This window comes from Drosophila virilis, unplaced genomic scaffold (assembly GCF_030788295.1).
Source record: "Drosophila virilis strain 15010-1051.87 unplaced genomic scaffold, Dvir_AGI_RSII-ME tig00001479, whole genome shotgun sequence".
Classification (NCBI taxonomy): Eukaryota; Metazoa; Arthropoda; class Insecta; order Diptera; family Drosophilidae; genus Drosophila; species Drosophila virilis.
Window position 1 is genome coordinate 1,293,794 of NW_027212837.1, and position 23,326 is coordinate 1,317,119.

At 41.5% G+C, this 23,326-nt stretch overlaps 2 long non-coding RNA genes across 2 annotated transcripts; both read left to right on the forward strand.

Annotated features, from left to right (window-relative positions):
- The first annotated feature begins 1,673 nt into the window (after positions 1 to 1,673).
- LOC116649928 (uncharacterized) lies at positions 1,674 to 2,759 on the forward strand. The gene is made up of 2 exons (XR_004302879.2): positions 1,674 to 2,137; positions 2,408 to 2,759. It is a non-coding gene; the product is annotated as an uncharacterized lncRNA (long non-coding RNA).
- Positions 2,760 to 5,901: 3,142 nt separating this feature from the next.
- LOC116649926 (uncharacterized) lies at positions 5,902 to 6,987 on the forward strand. Its single transcript, XR_004302877.2, has 2 exons — positions 5,902 to 6,365; positions 6,636 to 6,987. It is a non-coding gene; the product is annotated as an uncharacterized lncRNA (long non-coding RNA).
- Positions 6,988 to 23,326: the final 16,339 nt, after the last annotated feature.

Consider the following 23,326-nt stretch of genomic DNA (forward strand, 5'->3'; position numbering starts at 1 on the left):
GACGGACATGGCTAGATCGACTCGGCTATTGATGCTGATCAAGAATATATATACTTTATGGGGTCGAAGATACTTCCTTCTGCCTGTTACATACATTTGCATTTTGGACAAATACATTATACCCTTATACCAAAGACAATATAAATACTAAGATGAGTAACGCCATACAACAAAATGCTACTATGCAGCTTGATTTTTTGAAAATTGGGAACGAAAACGAAATCTGTAGCATTGCGCTCTGAAAAGCCGAAAGAACGAAAAAGCTTAAAATAGAATTTGCTCTTAGCCTCGGCTCTATGAGGGCCGTGCAACAGCATATTTGAATGTGATGTTATCCACTGCTCTGGCAAAGTCTCTTGCTGGCAAAGAAACAATTTTCTTAGTTTTTAAGCGCAGATCACGTCCTACCCAAAATTTCTGTTGATATATGAATGCATTTTGTGTACTGAGATTGGCTCCGTACAAAAAAATTTGTATTTTTAAGTCGATGCAAATATTTATGTAATTTTTTATATTTGAAATTATTTATTAAAGTATTATTATTTTTAAGTAATACAAAATAAATTAAGGAAATAAAAGTGCAAATTTGTTGTTTTCAAAGATACATATAATTAATTTTAATTTTATTTTATTATTTTTTGTTTGAATTATAAATAACAAAGCACCCAGGGAACACCCCGAGGAGGCCATTATAATTATAATGGGGTCATAACTAAATATGACCTTCGAGTTAACATGAAATGTAATTGTATTTTCTTAATTGGAGAATAAAAATAATATTAATTTAATTTTATGAAATTATGTGAATATATGCATCGAATTAGAAATTCATATTTTCTGCGTAGCCAACCTCAGTACACAAAATGCATTCATATATCAACAAAAATTTGGGATAAGTCATGATCTGCGCTTGAAAGCTAACAAAATTAATTTCTTGCCAGCTGAAGCCAGAGCAGTGAATAACAACACATACTTTAAAGTTCTTATGCATGCATAATTCACGCATACAACGAAAGGTGCACGCACGCTATTGGCTGAGACAAGAACTTTTCGCGAGCATACACTGTCGAAAAAGAAAAGTGAAATCAATCTATGTGTGCTATTTTCTTAACATAGTTATTGCAGAAGAAGCGCCTTGTGTAAAAATTATATAAGTTCTTAAATTTTCCTGTAAAATTAATCGTTAATTTAAATAAAGCATGCATTTCATGGATAAAGCACAAGCACTTTGCGTCGATCGTAAGTTCTAAACTTTTTCGCTCAATCTACTTCGAAAACGAAGCGACGCAAAGCAGCATCGACCAGCTTTGCTGAAGGCAGGCTGGCGACTAACTTCGTAGCTCGTGTCAGCATCAGCAAGCCGCGACTTCGGCATTCGTTCGTCTGGTCTTTGGAGAACGAACAACGAGTCGGCAGGCATGCCGTACGAAGCCTCAAAGGCCAGATGACAATAAGGGGAATAAGGGGGTTCAGGGTATTTCCTTGTCGGGAGCTCCCGACATATAGTGTGTATATTCCTTAAAAAAACACTCTATATACAAATATAAAGTATGCGGCACTTTGTCGCATACAATAAAAATTATACATTAAACAAGCCCAGAGCCACTTTATATATTGGCTCTGGTTCATATTACGCAGCGCAGTTCACTAGTCTCTATAGCTGACCGTTTATGCTTACGCTGCATTTCCCACGCTTCGTCTGAGCGCATACCATGAGCAACATATATGCTCACTAACACAAGCATATGCAAGTTACTCTCTCTCCCTCTCTTTGTAGCTGTTAACCAATATCAGCATAAGTATATACATGTATCCATAGGTTAAGCGCAATATTTTACTTTGAATAAAATCATTCTGAAAACTAAAGTTAAACGGCACAGACGTGCCAGTGTATTAAATTAAATTGTATATCAGTAACGACATTACATGGCGACCGTGACAATGGTCTCACTAACCTGCAGTGAATAAAAAACATCCCAAAAACTAGTGGAAAGGCAGCCAAGAATGCTGGCAACAAACAACAACAAACTTCAACAAAGACAACAGCAACAGCAGATCCCATTTACCATAATTCTGGCAAAAAATACAAAGACAGCAGCGATGGAGGGATTGCTGTGGACAATAAATAAATATTTAAGTGAGTAGAGTGCGGATGGATAAGAAACCAAAGTAACAGAAAAAGCGCGGTGGTGTCAAACAAAGACTGAGGTCGGAAATTGACCGTCTCATCAAAGACTTGAACGATCAAGATAACCCGCCAGCATGGAACGATTCTGTTTCCATGCATGAAAAGTGCTCGTTCGTGAAGCACAACTAGTGCAATTAATAAACAAAAAACAAAATGCATCCGTCTCCTACCGCTAGATACAAACTACAAACAAGAAAGTAACTCCTCATATTCAAACAGCTATCCCAGCATATAAGAGACAATGTCCGGCGGACTGTGAGGGTCCATTCTACAACATTGGCTGCGCACTGATTTGCCAAATTGACAAGCCGACAGCGCAACAAAGAGCGCAATAGAGGGCAACATATAACCATCCCGGCCTGTGCGAAGACCAGCACCGGCAACTTGAACGAGGTTCGACAGTGGACCGACAGCGCTACAAAGAGCGCACTACGAATTTTTAGTTTTATACATATATGATTTTAAAAAATTGAGCGAGAGCTCGCCCGATCAGAGTACATGTTGGAAGGCTGTACAAAATATAGGCGGGAAAAATTGTAAATTCACCTGCGAGTGAATAATAAAAAGAAAAGACATATAGCCAAAGGGCAATATAATGGCAATTCATGATATAGAAAATACCACATGCTAATTATATATAAACCAAAAATGGGACTAGTAGACTTAAAGACAGTGGATTCCATTGCTAATGTCATTGATAAAGTAGAGTCAAGTAACATGGATTTACAATTAGTAAATATACTATTGATAATAATTGTTGTTATAATGTGCGCCAATTGTTTTTATAAATTATACAAGTTGCATAACAAATGCTTAAAAAAGAGGTATATGAGCCAGGCAAATGATCTGGACAAGATTTAAATTAAAAAAAAAAGAGCGCAAACAACATATGAAAAAAAAAATCTAACAATAATTCCGTAATTTACTTTGTAACATTGAGAAAATGAAATAAAATTAATAAAATCAAATACAAATAAATATATATATATATATATATATATATATGGCTAAACCAAAGAAAAAATAAACACTAAGATGAGTACCGCCCATACATTTAAATACGACGCAAAATTTCTAGCCTGTCCTTTCATCTGGCCTTTAAGGCTTCGTACGGCATGCCTGCCGACTGGTTGTTCGTTCTCCAAAGACCAGACGAACGAATGCCGAAGTCGCTGCTTGCTGATGCTGACACGAGCTACGAAGTTAGTCGCCAGCCTGCCATCAGCAAAGCTAGTCGATGCTGCTTTGCGTAGCTTCGTTTTCGAAGTACATTGAGCGAAAAAGTTTAGAACTTACGATCGACGCAAAGTGCTTGTGCTTTATCCATGAAATGCATGGATTAAATGATATATTACCCTAGATATTAACGATTATTTTTACAGGAAATTTAAGAACTTATATATTTTTAAACAAGGCGCTTCTTGCGCAATAACTATGTTAAGAAAATAGCACACATAGATTGATTTCACTTTTCTTTTTGGACAGTGTATGCTCGAGAAAAGTTCTTGTCTCAGCCAATAGCGTGCGTGCACCTTTCGTTGTATGCGTGAATTATACATGCATAAGAACTTTAAAGTATGTGTTGTTATTCACTGCTCTGGCTTCAGCTTGCAAGAAATTAATTTTGTTTGTTTTCTAGCGCAGATCATGACCTATCCCAAATATGTATTTATATATGAATGCATTTTGTGTACTGAGGTTGGCTCCGCATAAAATATGTATTTCTAAGTCGATGCAAATATTTACATAATTTCTTTAAATAAAATTAATATTATTTTTATTCTCCAATTAAGAAATAAAAGAGTGCTACAAAATACAATTACATTGCAAGTCGACTCGAAGGTCATATTTAGTTATGACCCTATTATAATTATAATAGCCTCCTCGCGGTGTTCCCTGCGTACTTTGTTCTTTATAATTCGAACAAAAAATAATAAAATAGAAAAAAAAATAAAAATTAATCAAATGCATCTTTGAAAACAACAAATTTGCACTTTTATTTCCTTTTTGCGTTCATACATACGGACAGTCGGACAGACAGACGGACATGGCTAGATCGACTCGGCTATTGATGCTGATCAAGAATATATATACTTTATGGGGTCGAAGATACTTCCTTCTGCCTGTTACATACATTTGCATTTTGGACAAATACATTATACCCTTATACCAAAGACAATATAAATACTAAGATGAGTAACGCCATACAACAAAATGCTACTATGCAGCTTGATTTTTTGAAAATTGGGAACGAAAACGAAATCTGTAGCATTGCGCTCTGAAAAGCCGAAAGAACGAAAAAGCTTAAAATAGAATTTGCTCTTAGCCTCGGCTCTATGAGGGCCGTGCAACAGCATATTTGAATGTGATGTTATCCACTGCTCTGGCAAAGTCTCTTGCTGGCAAAGAAACAATTTTCTTAGTTTTTAAGCGCAGATCACGTCCTACCCAAAATTTCTGTTGATATATGAATGCATTTTGTGTACTGAGATTGGCTCCGTACAAAAAAATTTGTATTTTTAAGTCGATGCAAATATTTATGTAATTTTTTATATTTGAAATTATTTATTAAAGTATTATTATTTTTAAGTAATACAAAATAAATTAAGGAAATAAAAGTGCAAATTTGTTGTTTTCAAAGATACATATAATTAATTTTAATTTTATTTTATTATTTTTTGTTTGAATTATAAATAACAAAGCACCCAGGGAACACCCCGAGGAGGCCATTATAATTATAATGGGGTCATAACTAAATATGACCTTCGAGTTAACATGAAATGTAATTGTATTTTCTTAATTGGAGAATAAAAATAATATTAATTTAATTTAATGAAATTATGTGAATATATGCATCGAATTAGAAATTCATATTTTCTGCGTAGCCAACCTCAGTACACAAAATGCATTCATATATCAACAAAAATTTGGGATAAGTCATGATCTGCGCTTGAAAGCTAACAAAATTAATTTCTTGCCAGCTGAAGCCAGAGCAGTGAATAACAACACATACTTTAAAGTTCTTATGCATGTATAATTCACGCATACAACGAAAGGTGCACGCACGCTATTGGCTGAGACAAGAACTTTTCGCGAGCATACACTGTCGAAAAAGAAAAGTGAAATCAATCTATGTGTGCTATTTTCTTAACATAGTTATTGCAGAAGAAGCGCCTTGTGTAAAAATTATATAAGTTCTTAAATTTTCCTGTAAAATTAATCGTTAATTTAAATAAAGCATGCATTTCATGGATAAAGCACAAGCACTTTGCGTCGATCGTAAGTTCTAAACTTTTTCACTCAATCTACTTCGAAAACGAAGCGACGCAAAGCAGCATCGACCAGCTTTGCTGAAGGCAGGCTGGCGACTAACTTCGTAGCTCGTGTCAGCATCAGCAAGCCGCGACTTCGGCATTCGTTCGTCTGGTCTTTGGAGAACGAACAACGAGTCGGCAGGCATGCCGTACGAAGCCTCAAAGGCCAGATGACAATAAGGGGAATAAGGGGGTTCAGGGTATTTCCTTGTCGGGAGCTCCCGACATATAGTGTGTATATTCCTTAAAAAAACACTCTATATACAAATATAAAGTATGCGGCACTTTGTCGCATACAATAAAAATTATACATTAAACAAGCCCAGAGCCACTTTATATATTGGCTCTGGTTCATATTACGCAGCGCAGTTCACTAGTCTCTATAGCTGACCGTTTATGCTTACGCTGCATTTCCCACGCTTCGTCTGAGCGCATACCATGAGCAACATATATGCTCACTAACACAAGCATATGCAAGTTACTCTCTCTCCCTCTCTTTGTAGCTGTTAACCAATATCAGCATAAGTATATACATGTATCCATAGGTTAAGCGCAATATTTTACTTTGAATAAAATCATTCTGAAAACTAAAGTTAAACGGCACAGACGTGCCAGTGTATTAAATTAAATTGTATATCAGTAACGACATTACATGGCGACCGTGACAATGGTCTCACTAACCTGCAGTGAATAAAAAACATCCCAAAAACTAGTGGAAAGGCAGCCAAGAATGCTGGCAACAAACAACAACAAACTTCAACAAAGACAACAGCAACAGCAGATCCCATTTACCATAATTCTGGCAAAAAATACAAAGACAGCAGCGATGGAGGGATTGCTGTGGACAATAAATAAATATTTAAGTGAGTAGAGTGCGGATGGATAAGAAACCAAAGTAACAGAAAAAGCGCGGTGGTGTCAAACAAAGACTGAGGTCGGAAATTGACCGTCTCATCAAAGACTTGAACGATCAAGATAACCCGCCAGCATGGAACGATTCTGTTTCCATGCATGAAAAGTGCTCGTTCGTGAAGCACAACTAGTGCAATTAATAAACAAAAAACAAAATGCATCCGTCTCCTACCGCTAGATACAAACTACAAACAAGAAAGTAACTCCTCATATTCAAACAGCTATCCCAGCATATAAGAGACAATGTCCGGCGGACTGTGAGGGTCCATTCTACAACATTGGCTGCGCACTGATTTGCCAAATTGACAAGCCGACAGCGCAACAAAGAGCGCAATAGAGGGCAACATATAACCATCCCGGCCTGTGCGAAGACCAGCACCGGCAACTTGAACGAGGTTCGACAGTGGACCGACAGCGCTACAAAGAGCGCACTACGAATTTTTAGTTTTATATATATATGATTTTAAAAAATTGAGCGAGAGCTCGCCCGATCAGAGTACATGTTGGAAGGCTGTACAAAATATAGGCGGGAAAAATTGTAAATTCACCTGCGAGTGAATAATAAAAAGAAAAGACATATAGCCAAAGGGCAATATAATGGCAATTCATGATATAGAAAATACCACATGCTAATTATATATAAACCAAAAATGGGACTAGTAGACTTAAAGACAGTGGATTCCATTGCTAATGTCATTGATAAAGTAGAGTCAAGTAACATGGATTTACAATTAGTAAATATACTATTGATAATAATTGTTGTTATAATGTGCGCCAATTGTTTTTATAAATTATACAAGTTGCATAACAAATGCTTAAAAAAGAGGTATATGAGCCAGGCAAATGATCTGGACAAGATTTAAATTAAAAAAAAAAGAGCGCAAACAACATATGAAAAAAAAAATCTAACAATAATTCCGTAATTTACTTTGTAACATTGAGAAAATGAAATAAAATTAATAAAATCAAATACAAATAAATATATATATATATATATATATATATGGCTAAACCAAAGAAAAAATAAACACTAAGATGAGTACCGCCCATACATTTAAATACGACGCAAAATTTCTAGCCTGTCCTTTCATCTGGCCTTTAAGGCTTCGTACGGCATGCCTGCCGACTGGTTGTTCGTTCTCCAAAGACCAGACGAACGAATGCCGAAGTCGCTGCTTGCTGATGCTGACACGAGCTACGAAGTTAGTCGCCAGCCTGCCATCAGCAAAGCTAGTCGATGCTGCTTTGCGTAGCTTCGTTTTCGAAGTACATTGAGCGAAAAAGTTTAGAACTTACGATCGACGCAAAGTGCTTGTGCTTTATCCATGAAATGCATGGATTAAATGATATATTACCCTAGATATTAACGATTATTTTTACAGGAAATTTAAGAACTTATATATTTTTAAACAAGGCGCTTCTTGCGCAATAACTATGTTAAGAAAATAGCACACATAGATTGATTTCACTTTTCTTTTTGGACAGTGTATGCTCGAGAAAAGTTCTTGTCTCAGCCAATAGCGTGCGTGCACCTTTCGTTGTATGCGTGAATTATACATGCATAAGAACTTTAAAGTATGTGTTGTTATTCACTGCTCTGGCTTCAGCTTGCAAGAAATTAATTTTGTTTGTTTTCTAGCGCAGATCATGACCTATCCCAAATATGTATTTATATATGAATGCATTTTGTGTACTGAGGTTGGCTCCGCATAAAATATGTATTTCTAAGTCGATGCAAATATTTACATAATTTCTTTAAATAAAATTAATATTATTTTTATTCTCCAATTAAGAAATAAAAGAGTGCTACAAAATACAATTACATTGCAAGTCGACTCGAAGGTCATATTTAGTTATGACCCTATTATAATTATAATAGCCTCCTCGCGGTGTTCCCTGCGTACTTTGTTCTTTATAATTCGAACAAAAAATAATAAAATAGAAAAAAAAATAAAAATTAATCAAATGCATCTTTGAAAACAACAAATTTGCACTTTTATTTCCTTAATTTATTTTGTATTACTTAAAAATAATAAAAATTTAATAAATAATTTCAAATATAAAAAGTTACATTAATATTTGCATCGACTTAAAAATACAAATTTTTTTGTACGGAGCCAACCTCAGTACACAAAATGGATTCATATATCAAAAGTCCAGTACCACTTCAACCTCCGAAGAGATAAGACGTGTTACAGCAAAGCCTAAAGACGCGACACACAACAAACCAAAACCAACACAAAGCTCAACAAATTTCAAACACTAAACGCAAACGAAAAACACAACAACAAAAACAGCATCAACAGTTATCGCGGGCATCTGCCCAACAACAACAAACATGCACAAACCACCGGACATAAGAACACACGGACTAAAATCCAACAACACAAACCTAGGCGAACCCAAGTACATAACAATAAAACGAAACTACAACACTTTTGAAAACGTTTCACCGTTCGTTATCAAAAAAACAATTGACTTCGCTTGCGATGGGGAAGTTGAAACATGCAAGAAAACAAAAGACGGCTCACTCTTAATCAAAACAAAAAACAAATTACAAGCCATCAAACTACTAAGACTAAGACTAATGAAAAATATTGAAATCACTGCCACCGAACACAAAACTCTAAATTCCACAAAGGGAGTCATTTACTGCAACGAATTGCGCGGCATAGCCGAAAATGAAATACTCATGGAACTAAAAACACAACATGTAACAGAAGTTAGAAAAATCTTTAAAAAAACCACCAACAAACACAAACTCTGATGAAAACAACACTATGCTAATAGAAACTGGACTCATCATAATAACTTTCGGAACCTTGAATCTACCAGAAAAAATAAAAATCGGCTACGAAACAGTCCGAGTGCGCCCGTACATTCCCTTACCCCTACGATGCAGAAAGTGCCTCCGTTTTGGTCATCCAACACCAGTATGTAAAGGCATAGAAACATGGAAAAACTGCTCAAACGCAAAACATACAAATGAGAACGAACTTTGCAAAAACGAAAAAAAACCTTAACTGCAGCAACAATCCCGATATCGATCACCAACACAGCCCCCTCGACCGCAAATGCCCTGCAGTCTTGAAACAACAAGAACTAACAGCTATAAAAATTACAGAAAAAACAGACCACAAAACCGCACTTAACATCTATAACAATCGACACGGCCAACACGTCAGAACATCTTATGCAAAAACTCTCACCAATACAACACAACACTCAACCATCACGCAAGCACCAAATAAACAAAATACACATACGCCAACAAACACATCGCCAATCACCCAACTCACACCGTTGACTAAAACAACACACCAAACCATCTCAGCTGCACTGCACGCTCACAGCAGACTCAATGCAGCCTCTTACACAACATCATCAACCAAAACACCACCAGCACCATCACCAACATCTGCACAGCAACCTAACTCGATCGAACCAGAACCAGAACACATGGATACCGACATCACCCACCACACCAAAGCAACAAACAAACCATACACATCACACCTCACAGAAGACCTAAAAATCAAACTATATGCTAAAGATAAATCTAACAATCTTTCTACCACCCTCAAAACAACCAAACCAAACACTAAAACCAAATCCAAACTTTATTTAATTTAACCTTAACTTAAACCGAAATCAAACCAAACCCATAACACTCATAACCTAAACTCAATTTAATTTAACCTAAACCTAAACCAAACCCATAACACCCAAATGTCAAAAATGTCACACATAATACTTCAATGGAACATCAAGGGTTACACAATCAACTACAGTGAACTCTCAACTATAATAAAAAAATACTCACCACAAGTCATTTGCCTCCAAGAAACCCATTTTTACAACACAAATACCCCCATCCCCGTCCCAATAAATTACAAAATCTATACAAATACAGCCTCCAACCGATTCGGTGGAGTAGCCATATTAGTCCACAAATCCATACAACACACTCAATCAAACCAACCTAGACCCCTAGGAACTCTTGGAATAGAGATCATGTCCAAAACAAAAATCAGAATCTTTTCAACATACATTCCTCCCAACATAACTTTTTCACTTAAATGTTTAAGCGACCAGTTTGAAACGCACAATACCAACACCAACCAAATTCTACTAGGCGACTTCAATAGCTGGCACCACTCCTGGGGATCACATCAAGACAACAGAAGAGGCAGAATCCTATCCAAATTTATCCAAAACGCCAACCTCACTATACTTAACGACGGCTCACCCACCCACTTCTCAACACACAACACACTCACCCATATAGACCTTTCGTTATGCTGTCCCCAACTCACCCCCCTCACTAACTGGAAAATACTCGAAGACCTCCATGGAAGTGATCACTTCCCAATCCTAATATCCCTGTTCCCGCAATCTCAGACAACAAACTTTTCTAGTCCCCTGTTCAAAACAAAAGAAGCAGACTGGCAACTTTTCTCAAAATTAACCAATGATATAAGCGAACTTATACCTAACAGTACAAACATCAATAAAGAAGCGGCAATCCTCAACAAAATAATCCTACAATCAGCCCATCATAGTATACCTCAGAAAACCCCACAACACCACAGCAAAAACCAACTACATTCCCAGTGAGACAGCACAGACAATAAAATCTGATATTAGACAAATAGAACTCCTAGCTGCATTACACTTCCTTAGAGGAATCACTCCTGGCCTTAATAGAATATCCTACCCCATGATCAAAAACACCTCCCACGTACTAAAAACCAGAATCACAAACCTATTTAATACCATTTTCAACAACTTCATCCCGCAATCCTACAAAACCAGCCTAGTCATACTTATCCTAAAACCCAACTCAAACAAAACAATAATAACCAACAATAGACCAATCTCACTTAACTGCTGCCTATCCAAAACTTTAGAAAAATAATAGCCAAACGCCTATGGTGGTTTGTAACCCAAAAAAACCTCATCCAACCCAACCAATCGGGTTTTAAACACGGCAAATCGGTTTCAGACGGTCTGCTCCTTGCAGACCACCTGATAACCAAGTTGCTGAAAACCAAAAAGCACACCTCTGTCATTATTAACTTCGTCAAAAACTTTATGTCAAACAGAAAAATAAGACTGAAAATAAAAAATAGCATTAGCTCCCCATATCCCCTCTACAACGGCAACCCCCAAGAATCGCCAATATCGGTCATTCTTTTCTTAATTGCCTACAACAGACTCGCCTTCATCAACAGCCTACAAAAAGAAATACAATTCAGTGCCTATGCCGACGACTTTTTCCTTATTATTCGCCTCAATAGACAAAAAAACCAAACGTACAACTTCAACAGCCTTTTCTCAAAAATTCACGAATAGTGTTCATACTCAGGAGCCTCACTTTCCCTAGAAAAATGCCAACACCTACACATTTGTCGACAGCAGAACTGCACATGCAACATTTCATGCAATAATACCCCAATTTCCTCAGTCTCCAACCTAAAAATCTTAGGACTAACAATAAACAACAAATACAGATGGGACTCCCACATAAAACATATTTAACCGGCCTTAAACAACAAACTTAACATAATTAAATGCCTATCAAGCCCGAAACTAAACTGCAACACACACACGCTTTTAAATATAACTAAATCAACCCTAATCTCAAAAATAGACTACGCACTTTTTATCTACGGCCACGCACCTAAATCAACCCTCAACAAACTCAAAACTTTATTTAACGCCGCAATTCGCATTTCACTGGGAGCACTTCGCAAAATAGCACAGCCACTTTTGCCATCACCACCGAAAATGAAATCCTAAAATGATGCATTCTATCCCACTACTCATCAGTCCCTCAGCCGAAACTGTAGCAATTCTAGACGCAATAAAACTAATTCAAAAAAGACCGGGCAACTACATAGTTTGTTCTGACTCCCTCGCATCCTTAAAATCCATCCGGAACATCAACAACAACAACTTATATCCCATAACCATCATATCCATCCTCACAAAAACTGCCCCTAGAATAAAACTCCTTTGGATACCTGGCCACTGTGGCATTGAAGGAAACGAGCTAACCGACACGACAGCCAAATCCTCATACAATATGCCCCTACACTATACCCCTAACTTCAACACTACAGACGTAACAAAATTTCTGGCGAAAGAGCTAACTTATAAACTCAAACAAAACTTAGAGCTCTGCAACAGATGGTACAAACAACTAAACACAAACCCAACAAACACAACCCTTTACCTAAAAAATATAAATCAAAAAAACATTACACGCAGCGACCAAATTAAAATAGTTAGATTCAGACTAGGACACACAAGATTCACACAACAACACTACAACAACCCGGACAACATTTTACCCTGCCCAAACTGTCATACAACAAATGATCTGACAATTAAACATATCCTCACCAACTGCACTGCAACTTCATACTTAAGAAGCCAAATATTCCGAAACAGGTGCCCCCTACCGCTTCTCGAAAACCCAACCCCTGAAAATATCTCCAAAATAATTGAATTCCTTAAAACAACAAACATGTATCGCCTACGACCTAACCTACTGTAAATATGTATATATGTAAGTGTAATATGTATACAAAAAATGTAAATAAGTATAGCAGCAAGCCGAAGGCCCCCGCAGCCAGTGCTTTAGAAATAAGTTAGTCTTAATTTTTAATTATACCTAACTATTAAATAAATAAATAAATAAATCAACAGAAATTTTTGGTAGGTCGTGATCTGCGCTAACAAACTAAGAAAATTGTTTCTTTGCCAGCCAGAGACTTTGACAAAGCAGTGGATAACAACACATTCAAATATGCTGTTATGTATGTATATTCACACGCATACAAACATAATTGCTTGCACGCCCCTCATAGAGCCAAAGCTGAGAGCAAATTCTATTTTTAGCTTTTTCGTTCTCTCGGCTGTGAGAGCGCAATGCTACAGATTTCGTTTTCGTTCTCAATTTTCAAAAAATCAAGCTGCATATTAGCATTTTGTTGTATGGCGTTACTCATCTTAGTGTTTATATTGTCTTTGGCTAAACTAAGGACAATTAGAGAAACTTATAATGGAATGGAATGAATTATATCAAGAACTAAGTAAAAGAAGTACATAATATAGAATAATACAGAATATACATATTTTCTGCGGAGCCAACCTCAGTACACAAAATGCATTCATATATCAACACAAATTTGGGATAGGTCATAATCTGCGCTAGAAAACTAACAAAATTAATTTCTTGCAAGCTAAAGCCAAATCAGTGAATAACAACACATACTTTAAAGTTCTTATGCATGTATAATTCACACATACAACGAAAGGTGCACGCACGCTATTGGCTGAGACAAGAACTTTTCTCGAGCATACACTGTCCAAAAAGAAAAGTGAAATCAATCTATGTGTGCTATTTTCTTAACATAGTTATTGCGCAAGAAGCGCCTTGTGTAAAAATTATATAAGTTCTTAAATTTTCCTGTAAAATTAATCGTTAATATCTAGGCTAATATATCATTTAAATAAAGAATGCATTACATGGATGTAAACCACAAGCACTTTGCGTCATTCGTAAGTTCTAAACTTTTTCGCTCAATGTACTTCGAAAACGAAGCTACGCAAAGAAAAATCGACTAGCTTTGCTGAACGCAGGCTGGCCACTAACTTCGTAGCTCGTGTCAGCATCAGCAAGCCGCGACTTCGGCATTCGATCGTCTGGTCAGCAGGCATGTCGTACGAAGCCTCAAAGGCCAGTTGAAAGGCCAGGCTAGAAATTTTGTGTCGCATTCAAATGTGTGGGCATTACTCATCTTAGTGTTTATATTGTCTTTGGCTTAACCGTAGAGTTAGCCAGAAGTTATTCCACTCAGCATGCAGTCAAAGCAATGATTAAGAATTGCACGGTTGGTAAGGTAAAACTTATCATGCAAACTGGTACCTTCAATACAATGAATGATGCCATATCCAAATTTGTAATAATTTGCATAGAAGCAACTGGACAGCCGAACACTGTCCTATATTACAAAAATTATTCACAGCGCGGCGGAAACCGCGGACGAGGAAATAATAGAGGTAACTTTCGTGGTCGTAACAACTACAATAGTATCTATAACAACAATGAACGAGGCCAATATAGAGGAAACTCAAGAGGCCGTGGCAATTCGAATCGAGGCCACAACAGCAATATCTCAAATAGTGTCCGAGGAGACAACAATTCATCGAAAAACTCACAAAACCCTTTAAATGCTCAACAGTAGAAGATGCAAGGGTTCACACTATTAATCTCAGTCAGAACATATTCGTATCATTCAAACATGTGGCTACAGGAAAAGAACTTGTCTTTTTAGTAGACACAGGTGCATACATTTCAATAGTTAAAGAAAATTCTGATGTCTTTCAAGACATACAAGACAACTACATTATAGACATAAAAGGAATAAGTGAAGAGGTTATCAAGTCCAAAGGATTACCCTCTATTGAGATACAGACCACTAAGTATATAATCCCACATGATTTTCATATCGTGGATTTACAATTCGCTATTCCTTGTGATGGCATAATAGGAATCGATTTTATTAAAAAATATGTCAATTAGACTTCAAGCAATCTGAAGATTAGCTTATAATTAGACCTAATAACTTAAAATTTCCAATTCATGTTCCGATAACATACAGTTCTAGCAACATCTCAATACTTCTGCCAGCAAGATCCAAAGTTTTTAGAAAAATTCGACTAAATTCAAAAGAGGACAGTGTATTGATTCCAAATCAAGAAATTAAATAGCAAGTTCCATACCAACAACTAAAAACGCGTTCATAAGAATACTTAATACAACAAATAAAGATCAAGTAGTCAGTGCAAACAACTTAACGTATGAATCACTTTCGAACTACGAAGTAGTCAAAACTAATACAGAAGATAGGGATAAGTCTGTATTATCTCAACTTTCAAAAAACTTTCCACCACAATTCAAGTCACAGCTTTCAAACTTATGCACCAAATATAATTATATATTCGGATTGGAAAGAGAACCAATAAGCACAAACAATTTTCATAAACAAAAACTGAGATTAAAAGATGATGAACCAGTGTATACAAAAAGTCAGGTGAACGAAATACAGAAGCAAGTTGGAAAATTGATCACCGACGGGATTGTTGAACCATCCGTATCTGAATATAATAGCCCATTATTACTTGTCCCTAAAAAACCATCTTCAGGTTCAAAAGAAAAGAAATGGCGATTATTGATTGACTATCGTCAAATTAATAAAAAATTATTGTCCGATAAGTTTCCACCACCTAGAATTTATGATATTTTAGATCAACTAGGTAGAGCAAAATACTTTTCATGCCTTGAAATGTCATGTTTTCACCAAATTAAACCTGAAGAGGGTTCAAAAACTATAATGTCTTTTTTAACGAGCAATGCATCATATCGCTTTACGCGATTTCACAAGTAAGAGGTTCTAGTCAGGTGCTCCCGACTAGGGGATACCCTGAACCCTATTCCAAAATGAAATGCATATATATATTTTATTTTAGAAGCTATATGTCAAGTTTGGTTACTCTAGCTCTTATTATTTACCAAAATTGCCCAAAAAACAGGATATCGATATCGATTTTTATTGATTGCTTGCACCACTAACCAAACAACATATAGACTAGACATGAGTACCAGAAGTAGACACAAAATGTATCGGTGGCATCTGGTCCAAAATCGCGAGTAAGGGAGTAAGATATACATATGATGTATTTTTGAACCGCTTACTCTACAGGAAAGTGCTTGGCGCACACTCTTCCATATGATTTGTACGATAGAACTGCAACGCTGTTAACTTTTATCTCGCTCGCACTTACTCTCAGCTCTCAATGCTCTCTCTATGTTTAGGGATCGTTTCAATGTGTGTGTGTGTGTATTTGTCCGACCAGCAAAACTGCGCACAAATTCAATTTTTCCCAAATGCTGAGGCATTTCTACCCTTTTGAAGGCACGAGTAATATGAAATAGAGAAAGGGTTTGCCACGTCGATGCGAAATTCTTGCATTTTAGCTCGCTATCGTTGGTAAGGGTACCCAAGCGTTGCCATGTGTGCATTTAGAATATTTTGGACTCGCTATACACGCATACTTGCATATTTTGTGTATGAATAGAAGCATTTATGCGCTTGTGTGCCTGGCGGTCGACACGAGCGTGGCAGATTCAACGGGTTTTAGTCCCACTTTCCTGATGCAGGGCAGGGAACCTCGGTTACCCGCAGCTCTGTACGATCAGATGAATCCGGGGTCCGCCACTAGTGCGCTCGACCGTAAGACTAAGGCGGATAGGCTAAAAGAAATTTTTGATATCGGATATTCCAACAGGGCCGGTATTACAACTTGCGAAGACGATAGTGGCGGCCTTCGCTGGATTCGATGGTCCTGTTGAGGCAGCACCAGTTGTCCAACGCAACTGAAGGTTTCGCCGCAAAGTTGGCACCCAAAGATGACGGCCTCTACAGGGTCGTTAAAGTCATGTCCTCCAATATTGTAGGGCTGGTGAAATCAGGCGAGCATAAGAAGAGGGTGGCCAACATTTCACAGTTGAAACCATTCTACCAAAAGCCGACGGGCGACGAAGAAGACGAAGATCCAGGGCACGTAAATGCCCACGACTAAGCGAAGGATGAGAGCGACTCCCGTCGCCCAACGAAACCATTATAAGAAAGTTTAGATAAGACTAACACTAATAACATAATTGAGAATAGGCCTAGTAAAATGTGAGCCGCACAGAGAAGATAGGGCATTAACAAATAAGTAACGAGTAAGTTAACCAATAAGCTGAATTAACTTTACTGAATTTACTCTTGCCGACGCAGAGAGGCGACGTGACCGTCACCTGCTCAAAGTGAGGGGGGGTGTGAGGCGGCTAGTGAGGTCCGCCGTCCCATAGTTTTCTTGGCGAGGAGCCATCGTTCCGATTGCCGAATCACGGTGAGTAGCCGCTAGCGGGACAACCCAACAATGTGTTTATAAGTCTTGATGGTATTAGTTAAATAAGAGGCAAGAAGCCGCCAATGGTACAAGTAGCAATTGTATTAGTTATATAAGAGGCAAGGAGCCGACAATATTATAAGCCGCAGTGTATTAATTATATTATAATCACCAATTATATTAGTGAGTAAGGAGGCGAGGAGCCACGAAGGTTATGGGAGCGAATTTGAATTTAACCGCCGGCCGCCGCTGCAACCGTGCGTTGTTGATCGGTTGCTTAATACCGCATTCAAGAGCGCAACTCCAATTCGGCGGTGAAGAGCGAAAGCTTCGAGGCGAAGTTACGAAAGCTCGCGGCGAAGTTGAACGGCCAAGGCAAGCGCATGGCTTGCTGGCGATCGCGCCGGGACTTTGGAATGAACGCTAAGGGTGAGTAGACGTGCATTGTGAGACGAGGAAGGTCATAGAGTGTACATCGGAGCGCTAGGGCTCCAGAAAACAGTGCGACAGGGTTTAGCTCGTGAGGTACTATAAAGTAGCAATAAGCGAGGAGTGAATCAAGTACATTTGTTATAATTATCGAGAGGAAACCGGATAATTCTTTGTTTTTTGGTAACCTGGCTTACCTTAACATCGGAATTAACCGGCGCTCGAGCTAATCTCGATCAGGAGCATGTGGTACGAGATTGTGGCCCCGCGGTGGGCATTACCGGTTGGTGTTTCGATAGAGTAGTGGTACGAGGCCACGGGCCGATAGAGCGTTTGGGTAGTGGAGTTGGCGCGAGGCTCCAGCCCGATAAAGTGGTGGTACGACGCCACGGCCCTCAAGTGTAGTTGGTACGAGGCCACGGCCCGCTAGTGTAGTTGGTACGAGAACACGGCCCGGTAGTGTAGGCGTGCAAAAATAGCGCTAGGCTTGGTCTGGTCAGGATACTCACCCCCCTTCCCCCTTAAGCCCTCCTTCCCAAATTGAGAGGCAGAGGGCGGAGTACTCAGGCAGCCAACCCGTAGCCCCGTGTGTCTCGAGTTCGAATAGTGCAGAATGGGCGAGGACGGCACAGTCCCCGAGCGGACATCTCAATCCGCTACGGTGTGCTCCCAGCGGATCCGGAACGACCGTTGTGGACAACAGGGTCTCCGCCCCACCCGCTGCAACACACGCAGAGGTGGCCCATCGGATGATGAGCCAAGAGGCCGGGAACGAATATGATCCGCGACGCGCGTGTCGTAGGTGCGCACAGGAGGGGCACTTCGCCAGAGAATGTCCCAACGCCCCCGTCTTATTTTGTTGGGTATGTGGAAGCCGGGGCCGAAGTAGTCAGGACCAGGATCGGGTCGGCGCCGATAAACACGGAACACAGTAGTAGGACACCCACTGAAGGTGGACGGTGGCCGTATCGTCGCTACGGTAGAGATCGGCGGACGAACGATGCCTGCCACGATCGATACTGGAGCCACTCGTAGCTTCATGAGTGAAGACTGCGTACGCAAGTGGATGATTCGGGGAAGAGTGGAGGAAATACAGGCACGCATCCGCCTGGCGAATGGGTCCACCATAGAGGTGGAGAAAGCCTTGAGAGTAGACGTCAGCTTAGGGGAAAAAAGATCAGCATGACGATTCTCATCATGCCCTTAATGTTGGACCACGTAATCCTGGGTATGGATTTCTTGGGTGCAATAGGCACTACAATACGCTGCGGCGAGGCAGAACTGGTTGGGTCACTCCCAGGTAATGGAAGGGGAGCACCTGCTCGGCACCCGATGAAAAAGGTCAGGAAAAGCGAAATAAAGTCCGGCTCAAATCGAGAGCCTGAAGAACCCAGGAGGCGGCGCGTAGAGCTGCAAAGGCAGACTTATGTTGGCTACGGAAGCGTCACGGCGGGAACGTGCCAGGGAAAGTAGGGAGTAGGAGCAATGGCCAGAATCCACACGGACACAGGGAGCCAGGAGCGACTGCCAGAATCGAGCGCTCATGGAGTTCTGTCTGGAGTCGAAGTGGTGCCAGGAGGGGGCGAAAACGGCATCGAAGAGGCGGAGTGGCCAGCGGATGTGGATCCAGAACTGAGGGAGTTCTGGAGTCAGAGCTGGCTCTCTTCGAGGGGCTGCGGGGAGTCTCACACATCGCGGAGCACAGAATCCGGCTGAGGGTTGACAAGCTATTGAAACAGAGATACTATCCCAAGAATCCGGCCATGCAGAGGGTGATCGACGAGCAAGTGGATGAGCTGATCCAGGCAAATGCCATCATTAGTCGTGTTAGTCAAGAAGAAGACTGGCGAGTAGCGTATGTGTATTGACTACCGACAACTCAACGCGCATTCCATTCCGGACGCTTATCCGGTGCCTCATATTAACCACATCCTGGAGCGGTTGCGTCACGCCCGGTTCATCTCCACTCTGGATTTGAAGCACGGGTACTGGCAGATACCGATGGCAGCCGATAGTCGGGAGTGTACGGCGTTCACAGTCCCTGATAGAGGTCTTTTCCAATGGCGGGTGATGCCATTTGGTCTACACCCGGCGTGTGCGACCTTTCAGCGAGCATTGGATTCAGTAATAGGACCGGAAATGGAGCCCCATGCGTTCGCCTACCTAGACGACATCGTGGTAATAGGAACAACGAAAGAACAGCATGTAGAGAATTTGAGGAAGGTATTCCGCCGGCTATGGGCGCCCAATCTCAGGTTAAATAGGAAAAAATGCAGCTTCTTCCGGAAGAATTTAGTCTACCTAGGACATGTGATTTGCGGGGAAGGAATACGTACTGATCCGGGGAGAGTGGAGGCGATACGTAGCCTGAGGGCCCCGACAAATTGCAAAGAACTGCGGCAGTGTCTCGGGATGGCATCATGGTACAGGCGCCTCGTCCCTAACTTCGCGACGCAAGTACAGGATAGCTTGACGACTGCCCCTGTGTTGGCTTGCCCCGACTTTTCCGCCAAGTTCGTCTTGCAGACTGTCGCGAGTGAGTATGGCCTCGGCGCAGTGCTGACGCAGACGATTGATGGCCAAGATCGAGTGATAGCGTATGCGAGCCGGAAGTTGCTGAAGGCCGATGTGAACTATTCCGCCACTGAGAAAGAGTGCCTGGCAATAGTGTGGTCGATCCGGAAGTTGCGCTGCTACTTAGAAAGGTACCGGTTCGACGTGATAACTGACCATCTAGCACTGAAGTGGCTCAACTCGATCGAGAGTTCGTCCGGAAGAATCGCGCGATGGGCGTTAGAGCTGCAACAGTTCCAATTTGACGTCCATTATCGACGGGGGAAGCTCAACGTCGTGGCCGATGCGCTATCGAGGCATCCTCTAGAGACCTGTCAGCAAGCAGTGGTGGCCGAGGCCCCTTGCAAATGGGTCGCGAGTGTGCGTGCCAGATTCGCCGAAGAGCCATGCAAGTTCCCGGATAACATCGAGGAAAACGAACAGCTATATAGGCATTTGGGTCACCGGATAGACGATGAGGACTACATCCCCTGGAAACTATGCGTAGACAGTGGTCAACGCCAGAAGGTACTGAGGGAATGACATGATGCTCCCACGGCCGGACATCAAGGTGTCAGGAAAACGGCGTCGGGGTTAGCCCAGCGGTACTACTGGTCGGGTATGTTCCGCGATGCCACCAGATACGTGAGATGTTGCGAAGACTGTCAAAAATTCAAGAGTGAGCAACTCAAACTGGCCGGTTGCATGCTGACGAGTCAGGTGGCAGAGCCGATGGCGGTACTTTGCGCGGGCTTCGTCGGACCCCTTCCACGGTCGAGACATGGAAAAACGATGCTACTGGTGTTCCATGACGCTTTCTCAAAGTGGGTGGAATTGGTCCCTCTCAGGAGAGCCACAGCAGAACATCTACAGACTGCGTTTCGAGAGAGGATTCTAAGTAGGTCCGGGTTACCTAGAAAGTTTGTGTGCGACAACGGGGTACAGTTTACGAGTCGGAGCTTCAAGTCGTTTTAGGGGTCCCTGGGTGTAGAGATCTAGTAAACCGCCCCGTACTGTCCGCAAGAGAATCCCACTGAGAGGACCAACAGGACTGTAAAGACCATGATAGCGCAATTTATTGAGGGCCACCAGAGTTCATGGGACGTCCCACAGTTTTTTTGGCGAGGAGCCATCGTTCCCATGGCCAAATCACGGCGAGGAGCCGCTGGCGGGACAGCCCAACAATGTGTTTATAAGTCTTGATGGTATTAGTTAAATAAGAGGCAAGAAGCCGCCAATGGTACAAGTAGCAATTGTATTAGTTATATAAGAGGCAAGGAGCCGACAATATTATAAGCCGCAGTGTATTAATTATATTATAATCACCAATTATATTAATGAGTAATAAGGCGAGGAGCCACGAAGGTTATGGGAGCGAATTTGAATTTAACCGCCGGCCGCCGCTGCAACCGTGCGTTGTTGATCGGTTGCTCAATACCGCATTCAAGAGCGCAACTCCAATTCGGCGGCGAAGAGCGAAAGCTTCGAGGCGAAGTTACGAAAGCTCGCGGCGAAGTTGAACGGCCAAGGCAAGCGCATGGCTTGCTGGCGATCGCGCCGGGACTTTGGAATGAACGCTAAGGGTGAGTAGACGTGCATTGTGAGACGAGGAAGGTCATAGAGTGTACATCGGAGCGCTAGGGCTCCAGAAAACAGTGCGGCAGGGTTTAGCTCGTGAGGTACTATAAAGTAGCAATAAGCGAGAAGTGAATCAAGTACATTTGTTATAATTATCGAGAGGAAACCGGATAATTATTTGTTTCTTGGTAACCTGGCTTACCTTAACATCGGAATTAACCGGCGCTCGAGCTAATCTCGATCAGGAGCATGTGGTACGAGATTGTGGCCCCGCGGTGGGCATTACCGGTTGGTGTTTCGATAGAGTAGTGGTACGAGGCCACGGCCCGATAGAGCGTTTGGGTAGTGGAGTTGGCGCGAGGCTCTGGCCCGATAGAGTAGTGGTACGACGCCACGGCCCTCAAGTGTAGTTGGTACGAGGCTACGGCCCGCTAGTGTAGTTGGTACGAGAACACGGCCCGGTAGTGTAGGCGTGCAAAAATAGCTCTAGGCTTGGTCTGGTCAGGAAACTCACCCCCCTTCCCCCTTAAGCCCTCCTTCCCAACGAAATTGAGGGGCAGAGGGCGGAGTACTCAGGCAGCCAACCCGTAGCCCCGGGTGTCTCGAGTTCGAATAGTGCAGAATGGGCGAGGACGGCATAGTCCCCGGGGGGACATCTCAATCCGCTCCGGTCTGCTCCCAGAGGATCCGGAACGACCGTTGTGGACAACAGGGTCTCCGCCCCACCCGCTGCACCCGGGAACGGAGATGATCCGCGACGCGCGTGTCGTAGGTGCGCACAGGAGGGGCACTTCGCCAGAGAATGTCCCAACGCCTCCGTCTTATTTTGTTGGGTATGTGGAAGCCGGGGCAGAAGTAGTCAGGACCAGGCTCGGGTCGGCGCCGATACACACGGAACGCAGTAGTAGGACACCCGCTGAAGGTGGACGGTGGCCGGATCGTCGCTACGGTAGAGATCGATACTGGAGCCACTCGTAGCTTCATGAGTGAAGACTGCGTACGCAAGTGGACGATTCGGAGAAGAGTGGAGGTAATACAGGCACGCATCCGCCTGGCGAATGGGTCCACCATAGAGGTGGAGAAAGCCTTGAGAGTAGACGTCAGCTTAGGGGAAAAAAGATCAGCATGACGATTCTCATCATGCCCTCAATGTTGGACCACGTAATCCTGGGTATGGATTTTTTGGGTGCAATAGGCGCTACAATACGCTGCGGCGAGGCAGAACTGGTCCTAGAAGCAGTGACAACACCGGGCGTGGGGCCTGGATCGAGGGGTCGGAGAAAGACCTCCCAGGTCATGAAAGGGGAGCACCTGCTCGGCTGCAGAGAGAGTCGGAGAAAAGCTTCCCGAGGGGAGCACCTGCTCGGCTACAGAGGGAGCCGGA